General features: G+C 39.8%; 1 protein-coding gene across 1 annotated transcript in view; it reads right to left on the bottom strand.

Annotated features, from left to right (window-relative positions):
* The window catches only part of snd1 (staphylococcal nuclease and tudor domain containing 1), a 145,817-nt gene that overhangs the window by 80,849 nt on the left and 52,682 nt on the right, over nt 1-12,286 (bottom strand). The window lies entirely within an intron of this gene.

The following is a 12,286-nucleotide window of genomic DNA, read 5'->3' as shown; positions in this document are numbered from 1 at the left end:
CATTGCCAGCTGTTGTGCCTTCATCAATCAGTATGGGGGCTTTTTACGGTGACAAATGCATTTGGGTCTTGCTGTTAAGTCTGCATTTTTCATCTTCGGCAATATCACCCCTTTCAATCATAATATAGCCTGTCTAACAGGTCATTCCTTTAAAAAGAAAGATAAGATACTAAATACACAGTGGTCATCAGGCATGCTTTGGACAGGACAGCCAGTTTTTTTGTATTTTAACCACGGTCTGTGGAATAAAAGACCAAGTATTTCTATTGCCATTCTTTCCACTGCATCTCTTTCTCTCCTCTTAATTGATAAATACGGAGATCATGTTTCAAGCACACTTGTTTATTATAGCCTAGGATATACTATCCTGGTAAAATATATTGGCAAAGAACAGAATAACACTGTTGGAGTGTGCAACGTGAATGAGAGTTGACATGAAAAAGAAATCCATGTGAGTGATTGAAAATGTGGACAAAGCTGATCATGACATGTACAACACCTATTAACACCTATAAAGCTGCACAATATGTAGATGAAAGATGCTATCAGGATCCACATTCACACACCTGTGAAGGCAGGTAAAGCTTCAACCCAGCAGTGCAGCTGACAACACCAGTTTACATAGCCAGTAAAAATTGTGGACATCTGGTTAGGGAGAGTACCTGCAAGGGCCAGAAAAGCAGAATCAAGGTTTCTCTCTCCAACACGTACCAATTCATGATTGTAAGCAGAGGAATTAAAACAGAGAGGGTGTTTAAAATGAAAGAGGGGAGAGGTTGACATGGCCATCACAACAAGAGCGCAGCAGTTAGTTGAGAGCTTGTGATGTGCTTAACCTGAGAGGCTGTCAGAAATGGAGAGTGAGTACGTGTTTGTGAGGGTGACCGTCCAGCTTTCAGAAAGTATGAAATGACAGGAAGACCAGGAGAGTGAGATAGCGTAAGAGCTGGAGGTTAAAAAGGACAGCTGAAGAGGGAAAAGGAACAAACTGTGCATGCAAATTTCTTTGTGTTTTTAAATTTGACTGTTTAAGAACATACGCTTTTGGAAAAAAGACAGCTTTAATAGTAAATTTGTCATTTAAATGTCCACTGTATGACTTTAAAAGGATTGGTTATAATATAAAAATGTTATTTAATGATACAAAAGGAAACGATAAAAAAAAAAAAAACAGAAAAACATATTCAGTGGCAGCAAACAACTATGTGTGCACTTTTAGGGACCAAGGACCATATGGTATTGAAAGACAGTAAAGAATACAATTAGGAGAAAAGTACAATTTAACCTGTCGACACACAGCATTACATTAGCACTATTAGGCACAGACACAGGTGTGGTTACTTACCGAGTGGTCTGGACTGTTTCAGTATCTTGCCATTATCCCAAAAAGGATTTCTACTATACACTACCAACTGCCATCAAACTGTGGTTAAAATAAATAAATAAATAAATAAATGATGTACTGCAGAGGTGTCACAACTGGTCACTAGGCAAAGGTCACACAATCAAATCCATTATATGTTTTCTTATGCAATGTCTGTTGATGACTCATTAATGCCTTTATTTACTGAGCATTTTGTGCAGGTGCAAGAATGCTGCATAATGAGTTGCATATGCTGGTCCGTCTGTATTTGCCCATGTACAGTGTGTGTCTGTTGTGCCAGCTACGTTTACCGTTACGTGCTCAGTTACATCCAACAGTTAGAATAAGGGAAGAAAAGGAGGAGCATTATGAACATAAGAGAGAGAGAGGAGATGATTCATCTAAACCTCACATTTAACATGACCATTTCATACTGTACTGACCACTTGTCACTACACTGACTCATACCTCAGGCAGCACGCCTTGGTCTCCCACTCCTGTTGTTTACTCATGATTGTTTTGATAACACAGCTATGCAAAGCCAGACAACAGTTTCACAACTCTCTCTAATGAGAAGATTGTGAGATGAATGTTCAGTGAAATGAAATACATATCAATACATAGTTTTGAAATTTACAGTGTACATGAGTAAGATAGTTCAGTTGAAAGCTGAAAAGATATATTGCAGTGTATTCAACATGAAGCTATGCAATGGCATTCTGTCGCAAGATTATCTGGAATGGGTTACACTTCCTGTTCATCTGTATGGTATTGCAGGATGGGGTTTACTGTATGCTCGACTTCTACTAGCTTGTTACCGAAGGGCCCGTCTCCATGGGAAACAGTCCTTGCCTACATCCTTTCATTCTCTGGGTCATTAGCAATCATGAAGCTATTTGAAAGAGGAAGCAAGACAAGATGTACCTACCCACAGCACACAGAGCCTAAGGAGGGAGGGAAAGGACGGGAGATCGGAGTCAGAGGCAAATGAAGACATGGTGGTACAAAAACTGGGATGTAGAAAAGAAAATTTAAGTGGGATGGAAAGCAGATTGCTAGAAAGAAGCTACTAGGGAGCAAGCAAAAGTGACAAATTTGGTCAAAAGAGAAAAGCGTTAGAAAAGGGAGGAGATCTAAGAGGGGAAGAGCAATGGGAAAGAAAAAAAAAAATCTAGATATCAACAGAGAAATGTAGCTGTGCTGGATATTGCAGTTGGTGATAGTAGTGCTTCTGGGAGACCTACCTACCTGAAAGAAATGACAAGAAAGTGAGGTGAAGAAGCAATAAGGAATAAAGTAAGAACACAAAAAGGAAAAAAAAGACAAGCTGGAACAAACAAAAGAGAAGAAGAAAAAGTAAAATAGGCAGTAATTGATTCAAATGAAATAAAAATAAATGAAAGAAAAATAAGAGGTTATGGTAAAGAGGAAAAGCAAAGCTGCAAGAGGTAGAGGAAGAGAGAGCAAAGGCATTTGGGAAAGGAGTAAGCAGAGCAAATGTGATGCAAGAGTGCCAGCTACAGATGGAACGGGGGATATATAGCTTGGCTATCATTGCTCCTGCATGACTGGTGAATGGCATGGACTGCATAACAAGGGGTGTGGTGGTGGTGGGGGAAAGAGTTCAATGTTACCATAGAGTGCAGCAGATATGAAGTGCTGATGCCAGTAATGGACTGGACCACCAGGGTACGTGAGGCAGGGAGACCAGTGAATATGAAGGCAGGGAAAATGGGAGGATTGAGGGGTCAGTGTAAATGGAACTGCGGGGATATAACTGCCACAGTGCAACCATGTGCAACCGCGTGTGTTTTCAGTGTGAGAGGACACCAAATTTAATAGGTCAAAGCCCTTAACCCAGCAGCAAACTATACATTTTCACTCTCATTCCACTTAAAAAAGGAGCTTGTTTAAGTTGAACAGCTTCTTAGGACATTTTGAAGTCAATGTCTTAATTACTTTTTTTTTTCTCTCATTGTAAATTACTATCCGTTGAGGCATGTTATTCCACTAAATCTCAATTGCATCAGCCATTTATCAACCAAAAACACATATTCAATAATGTCAGTACAGCAAACAGAATGTTCACTTTTGACATATTTTCTACTGCCCTCATATTTTATATTGTTCTAATCGATGTTTATGCTGACAGTCAATCAGATTACATTACTATACCCTATAACTAAACAACTACGCCTCCACAATATGGCTAAAATTGAGTATTCCATGTATAACTAAAAACAAACTACATTAATCACACATGCCCAAAAGTAAAACTTTAATGAAAAAAGGTAAACACTGTCACCACTGAAAAACAAAAAAAGTCACCTGTGAACCCAGTGAAGGCCAACGATATAAACAGGTTTTAGTTGTTTTATCTCTATTGATGTATTAATGTTTATTCAATGTTTTTTCAGATTCATTCTCCTTGGGCTTTGGCTAAGAACAAATGAAAGTAGACGTACAGGGTTTTTTTTAATTACTAAACATTTAAGTGACCCTGATCTATGTGGTATACCGATTATAAAGATATGTTGCTGCAAATTCATTTGTGCAACACTGGGACCGTGGTTCCACTCATCCAGGAGTTTTACGGAGTATAATTTAACGTTGAATTTCCATGCAGTTTTACTACACCATTTAATATCAGCACTTTTGTTGAGGGCTTGGCACAGGTGGTTTATGTATAACAGAAACAACAAGAATAAGAAGGTGCTTCACAGCCTATTAGCTTTTACTCCTTGATACATGCATCTGTGAGATACAGCCCTTTCCATCAATACAAATGACTTGTGCTTTGCATGTTGAGTTTCCTGTAGTTTTGTGTGTTTTTTTTTTTAAATTTTTGTTAGAAAGACAAAGTTGTGCAGAATTATAAAGTTTAATGTTAAAATTATTTGTAGAGTATCAGTTTGGAGAAAAGCAGCAATTTTTTAATGGCAGCCCTGTTATATGTGCATCAGACATCTAATTTAGCCGGAATTTGCTGCAAAAAAACTGCCATGTCAATTGATTTATGTTTTTATGCATTTGAATCCTTTAAGCTCTTATTGATTCAATAATCATTGACAATGAGCATACTACAGCCAACAATTGATTAAGGTACCAGCCTAAAACCCATATCCCTAGTTTATACAATGGTACACAGTGCACGTGCTGTGATTGTTGGGTGAACACTAGCCAGTGTGCTAGTGGAACAGACATGAGGCTATTCTAAGCAGGCCTGAAGGGACGCTGCCTTGTGAGTCAACATGAGTCAGGGGAGGAGAGCTGCTTGTTCCTAATGTCAAACAGAGGAACAGGATGGGGTGCATAGTCCAAGGTGGTGACAGCACAACCTCTATGAAGAGAAGAAGACCGCCCTTATTACAGCAAATAATTCTTGTAGAAATTTCAAGAATCACATCAAGAAGGTTAAGGTGAAAAAGCTACTGGTGGACTGGAGAAGTCAATGAAGACAAGATGATATTTACTTGTTCATCTGATTTCACATGTGAAAACTGATGTAAACAGCAATATTCAATGACCAGATGGTGGTAGGATTTGCTGTTACTGAGGTCAACAGAGGCAGAAGAAAAATTTTCATCACAGTATACTGCTGGCAATGATCCCAGTGCTGCTGAGGCTGTAGTGTTGAATAGGTGCACGCCAATAGATTTTTAGTGGATATCAACTGTGGTCAAATTCAAACAGATGTTGCTGTTAAAATTAAGAAGGAGCTGGGTTGTGTGAGCTATTTTTGCCACACAGAGGCCCACTCAAGTGTGTTACTCCCTGTGCAAGAGTTTATTGCCCCTTTGGCTGGGTGAAAAAAAAAAAACATTCCTGTGTTTTCTTAGCCAGCAACAATGAAGTCTTTCTTTTATGATCGTGTCCAGTTGTTGAAGCCAGGGTGTAATGTGTAGTATTTCATTTCTCCCGAGAGTAGCAAACTGGAGACACTCAGACACCTGAGACATGTGGAGGCATTGTGATGATGATCCCACACAAAACAGAACCATGTACATACACATTGAGCAAACAATTAAGATACTGACTATTATTTATTCATTTTAATATGAAGATTTATGGCCAAGACAAATAACCGTGATCACATGTACAGTATCATCAGGATTAGGCATCACTCATTCATCTTCTGAAAACCTGTGTTGCTTTAACTGTAAAAGCCCAGTGAGAGTCTACTGCAGCTGATGTTTTGTTCTGCTCAAGTAAAAATATTAAAAACTATATTAACAGGATTGGGGATGGAGGAGTGAACATATCCTTTGACATTACTGTTTCAACTGTTTCCTTGCTACTCATTAAGCATTTATCACCACAGAAGCACCAGTACATACACTGTATGTACTGTAATGTAGTACTTGCAGCCAGCTGAAGTGATTGGAGTGTGAACCCTTCCTCATGTCCTGTAACTTCGACATTTATGTTCATGTTCTCATGTACAGACTGCACAACTAAACATGCGACAACGTGATTCTCCAGACCATTGTTGTAGTTTCTATAGCATCACTGAGTGTTCACATGCAAATTCAGACCCCATGAAAGACTAGTAAAAGCCCATACACAGTGTTCCAGCACAAAATCTTAAGGACAAGAAAAGAGGAAAAAGGAAGCATTTCTCATGAACTAGGAGATTTTATGTAACATCAGGATGAGTTTGGGGATTACAGTGAATGTTTTTGGATTTCATCTCTGGGCTTAGACATTTTAGTGGTGGAGGAGTGGAAATTTAGTTACAAAATGTCCTCCAACATTGTTAAAGATATTAAATAATGGAGTCTGTAAGAAAAACAAACATGGGGAGGGAGAATTAACTAAGGTGGAGCATAAGGCCACACATGACAACCTGATTTACTATGACAGAAAGAAGTGGGCCACAAAAGCAGAGTGAAAAAAAGAAAAATGAGGCACAAAGAGCAACACAAAAGAGATTTCAATAGATGAGCTCCTATCTGACACTTTATGAAAAGCTCAGCATTTGTTTTGTTGTGTAGTAGGATCATGAATTTACATTGATGTGGACTTCAGGGTGACAAGCGCTGTGTTAGTTTCACACAGTTTTCATGTGGGGGCAGAATTATTCAGCCGCTGCGGCAAAATGCTGCGTGTGTTTAAATGTGTCTGTGCAGTTGGGTCAGCAGAGAAGTTTAAAGATCAAAACAAATCAATAGCAAATCTCTGTTCATGGTGAACAAGTGGAGTCTCACTGCCTTTTATGTACTGACGTTTGCAGTTTAAAGTATTTCTTAATGGGGCATTTTGAAATAGACTATTTAATTACTGAATCTGCATGTAATAAAATATGAATGTATCTCCTGTACGCTGAAAATAGAAAGGGAAGGGAAATAAGCTCAAAAGTTCTTCTGTACGTGGCAGCATGTTGTTGAGTTGCTGTCCAATAATCAGTGGATTCTGGTCATGTTTAAATGTTGTTCGGCACTCTGCAACAACACCTGAAGTAGAGATGCTGGTGTAGGAGTGACTACTTATGAACCTGTGCCAGTCTAACTATGCCACCTCCACATAAGAGCTGATCAAAGCATATGTCGTCCCAGAAAACAGACAGCAAAATATATTTAAATCCAAGAGCTGCTTATCAGATGTGGTACAGAGATAACCCAAAAATAAAAAAATAAGGCAGCGAAAGCGGAAGAAATTCTAAATATGAAGATGTGGTTAATGAAAGTGAAGTTGGAACTCTTAGACCCAGCAAATCCATACAGTAAGAAAGGGCTTAAGGCTCTGCAGCGAGAAAAAGACCAGGAACTTAAACAATTTACAATCACCATCATGCAGCCCTGACATATTAGAACTGCAGATTCAGTGTGTAATAATTGTTTTTAGGGCTGTGTACCAGTAACTTTGTGGCCCCAAGCTGAGCATGACCGCGTCTGCCTGGCTGATACAAGAGTACCTTCTCCCAACAGGGGAGCCAATAATTAGACAGCCAGGTATGCTGCTCTTCTCCCCTCACCGCTTGCTTGTCCCTCACTCCGGCTAATTCAACATGACCAGACACACCAAATACCTATATGTATGCAGTAAAATGACTTAAAACCAAAACTAAGAACTACTAAAATGAACATCAAAATAAACATCACAAACTGGTGCCACAAAAATATGTTACAAGTACTGCAGGTCAAATCATGTGATAGTGATATGAGAACCAGAGAGCCTGTAAGACACGATTTCAATGGGAGTTTATTACTATGAGATGGAGGGACGGAGGATGTGGCTCAGCTGGGACGAACACACACAGGGAGTAGAGGAGGAGAAGGAACAGATCAAAGAAGCGAATGCAGATAGAGGAGAAAGAAAAGTGGCTCAAGTATGATGACAGAGGGAGAGGATACGAGAGGAGAAATAGAGGAGGCTCACGGTAGAAGAGACTTGGCAAGAGTTCACCCTCCCACTCTATTGGCAGCAAAGGCAAAAACTGTTTGCTCACAGCAGTACATGCATCTATTAGTATTGTTCCAGGAGATAATAACTCTCTGTGAGATTTGTGTATGTGTGTGTGTGTGTGTGTGTGTGTGTGTGTAGGGAGGGTGTGTGTACATGTGTGTTATAGTGTCAATTCTCAGCCAAAAGTACCAAACGTGTTCAATGAGGTGGCAGACAAAAATGGAGCAGCAATATAAAATGTATGCAGCAAGCATGCAGGCAAGTATTTGTCTGTCTGTGGGTGTGTCAGACTATAGTGCTAAATGTCAGCTATAGAATCAGCAGAAGCCAGAGCGCTAATAACACAGCCCCTGACAAGCTTTCTCAAGTCTTAGCATTAGAAGACCGGCTTTAAAAACATTACCTGTGGTGTGCGGAGTGCTAACTGCAAATTTTCCAGTACAATAATAGATGCTAATTAAGAATAAAGTATGGACACGTCTTGTATCACATTTCATCTAGATAGAAAGAGTTGAGAGATGACAAAAGAAACACGTAGAGAACATAAAGACAGAATAGCAGACCAACATGCAGAGCCATCAAAGATAAAATTACTCTTGGCCTCAGAAGTAATGATGACCTTTCGTACACGCCTAAATAAACACTTATATCGAAGCAAACACTCTCACTTTAAGAGACATTTAGCTTGCAATGAAAGCATTTTAAGAAACTGTAGTGCCCCAGCAAACCTTGCTTGGAATTTCCCCTACACATTCAGAGAGAGAGATTCAGCCACCAAAAGGGTTTAAAGAAACTACATTTCTATAGCTGGCCTCAATTGAAGCTATGCTCACGCACACATCCACACAGCTCTCTGTCTGTCGCCCACTTCTGCCATTAGCTTTATCTCTCTGAATTCAAAGCTGAGAGCCCAATCCCTGTTGGTTTTCTGAAAAGATTTTGCCAGGCTTGTTCTTCCTTCTATGCCCCTGACTCTCCTCTGGGAAAACTGAAAAGAAAAAAAAAAAAAAAAAAAAAGAGGGAGAGGGGGGAAAAAGATGCCGATCGCTGACGCAGCCGCTGAGATAGCTTCCCGCTTGCTGGTAGGGGATATAAAGAAATGGAATGAGAGAAGGTAGGTGGACGGAGATGCTGACATAGGGATACGGGTGCAGGCGAGAGGATGTTATGCTGGGGTAAAGCTGGCAATGGATTACTGCTTCAAATCTTTCCTCTTTCTGGCCTTTATTTAGTGCTTTTTTTTATTCAGATATTATAGGCTATATTCCTCCTCACGACAGGCACACACAAATGCACACAAACAAAGGACAGCCTTGTGAAAGCAGAGCTGAAGTCAAGAGGAAAAGAAATGGACAAGACAAGAGGAGATGGGAGGTCTAGGTAGGTGTGCCCCCTGCACAGCAAGGGTCGATGTTGACAATTCAATAAGTGAGCAAGTGACAAAGGACTGACATGAAACATGGAGGCGGGGACACATGTACAGAGCCACACAGGAGATATGTGGAAAGGAAGAGGAGAAGACAGCCTCTACCCGACGTAAATTCTGCTACCCTAGAAACTGAGACGAGACGGAGTGTGTGGGAGAAAAGACACAGACACTGACTGGTTCGGTTTTATCGTGACAGCTGACTTCAGTGTGTGTGTGTGTGTGTGTGTGTGTGTGTGTGTGTGTGTGTTTTTTAACCCTACCGCCAAGACAACGTCAATGTGTAGCAACTGCTGTGTTGTCAAGGGAACCATTAGCACAACTGAGACTATCTGCTCTGTGCTCGCCTGTATGCACACATCGACTCGCTTGCATAGATGTTAGTGATTACTTAAAAAAAAAAAATTATTACCCTGCCAAGACCTACACATATAGATCCCAGGTTGTAAGAAGCTACAAGTAGAGCTACAGTTGGTGCTGACTGCAGAGCAATACAGATCAAACATCAATACATTGTTTTGTTCCATCTATGTATTTGATGTTAGCATGGTGGTGCTAAAACTGTCAATATATTGGTGCATCACACTCAGCAGAATAGGATCAATTTAAGCTTTAGTAAAGCATAGAGGCCCGGGGCCATTTTCTCTGAAGGGCTGATCAGAGATCCAGAAGGACACATTTTATTGTATTTCCATTACTGTGCACTATGTAGGTCAAACTACAAGACTGAGAATTCAACAAGGAGAAATTAAAACATTTGCATTATTCCAGCATTAAGTGTCAACAAGATGCCTTTCGTTTATCTGCTTGTAAAGCCGTGACTTAAAAATGTATCTATGGGACAGAATATATTATTTCAGACTGTGCTGATCACAGCCCATTTTTGTTACAGTGTCAATCAGTTTTTATGTTAAGATAAACACCTAGCAGCCAGCAACTCAATAGGGATTTGGGTATTTATGGTGTTATTAGTGTTTGCATGCAATTGAGCGTAAAGTGTTTTCCTTGCAGGTCAGGTTCAGAGGGGGCAGATGGAAAAGAGGTGACCACATGCAAATTCACAAAGTGGGTAAAGGTTGGAGCAATGAAAGACAACAATAGCAATATAAAAAGCAGAATGTATGTGTGTGTGCGCGTGTGAATACTAACATTAATTTAGTGAGGAACATAAAATGTCAGTCAAGTGAGAAGAATGGGAAGCAAGACAACAATAATAGCAAATTAAGAAATACGCAATAAAAATGAAGCTGCCTCATGGGGCAGAACATGAGATGACAGAGAATCAGCTGACCGAAGGAGGAGGACACACAAAGAATAAAACCTCCAGTCAAAGCTGAGGCATTAACCACACAAGAACTCCAAGGATCAAGGCTCATCTTTATCCTCATTTTTATGATCAAAGGTATTTAAGTTAAAAATCTCCATCATATATTTATTCCCCAAAATCCTAGACAATATTTAGCAAGATTTTAAAGCTGTTTATTCAATAACTTAAAGTGACACTTATTGTGAGTGATGGACAAAAACCGTAAGACTAAAGCTAAGTGTGCTAGATTACACTGATCTCTTTCAATAAGGTAGTCAAAATTCCACAGTAACTTCCACCTCTGAATTTACCACTCTTTTTGTACAGCCCTCGCCCTCTGTCATCTCTAGCGCAGGCTGGACTGCAATGAATGACAGAGTGAAGCGAGAAATTGAAACAAACTGCAAATAAAACTATTCTTTATTAGAACAGACTGGTAGAGAAGCAGAAAATAAGAGCCAAAACAACAAAGAATAGCAGCTGAATAATAAGACAGGTAATGACATGTCTATTGACACAGCCACTGGCTATCTGGCTGGCTGCCTCCAGTATTCTCAAAAAGACTAAAATTCAATATGTAGTGTGGCTGTTTTCTTTTTAAGCAGGAAAGACGAGTATAATCAGCAGAAAGGCAAACAATAAGCCAATAGAAATGGTTTTCTCTCTTTTTTTTTTTTTTTTAAGTTGCTTCAATCACATATTAAACATACTAGGTAAGTCTTCTGGACTTGGGTTCAATAATACTTTAGGAAATGTGTTTGTCGAGGAATGTGAGCACACCCTGATACCCCACATCCAATTTGCTCTCTTTCAGTAAGTTTAAGCAGAAAAATCCAGGCGAATGAAAAAAAAAGTGACTAAGACAGAAAGACATAAAATGAAAGACAACTAAAAACTTTATGATTTCAGTGAGTGATTTAAGGTGAGACGGTACAGTGCAAATGCATGAGAGCATGCCCTCACTAATGTGCAAGAGTACTGCAGTGCCCTTCATGTAGAGGAAAAGGCTAAGAGGATTCAGCTAGTCCCCAAGCTCAGTGTGTGCCTGTGTCTTTGCTCTGTTTGCAGGGCATGCTTATCAGGGTTGACGAAGTTGCAATTCCATCACACACACGTTAAACAGAAGGTCGCCCTCGTAAATGAGTTGGAACGATAAACCGGTGTGCAGGATTTATTTTTCCTCCCATCTCTATTCAAACCCATCCAACTCTCCGTCACTATGAGGGTGTGAATGTGTTTATGTGGGTCACACTGTTTCACCTCCAGGCTATATTTCACAATTTTCAAAAAACAAAGCTACCCCAACTGTGATTCCGAAGCACACAAACAAGCTGAATGGCACTTTACTAGCGAACTGCTGCAAAATCAGAAGTTGAACCCTATCAGTGACACCTATTACACAAAAGTAATGTAAAAAAGGCTATTCCGGTCAATACTCAACAGAAATTAAATAAATACATGAAATTAATCTCTATTGCAATATAGAATGATTTGCCAGTTGTCATACAGAAACAACATGTAGGCAAAATAGATGGATAATTAGCTTGTATTGCAAAGCACTTTTAGGAGTAATGCTTTTGTTTTTTCTACTTTGAGGTCTACTACGTTTCCAAATAAGGATTTACTTTATTGAGACAGATTGTGTCTGTGGCTATAAAGCATCAGTAATCTGGATGTGGGTCTGCCTTCTGTACCCGTGGTTTGTTTAACTAGAGAGTGTAGTGAGGGGAAAAAAAAGGCCCAAGGGGCAATTCTCTGTCCCCACTGCCTGTCTGTCTTGCTGACC

Source organism: Mastacembelus armatus, chromosome 23 (assembly GCF_900324485.2).
Source record: "Mastacembelus armatus chromosome 23, fMasArm1.2, whole genome shotgun sequence".
Lineage (NCBI taxonomy): Eukaryota > Metazoa > Chordata > Actinopteri > Synbranchiformes > Mastacembelidae > Mastacembelus > Mastacembelus armatus.
Note: the sequence above shows the minus strand (reverse complement) of the source record. Positions and strands in the feature narration are given on the sequence as shown.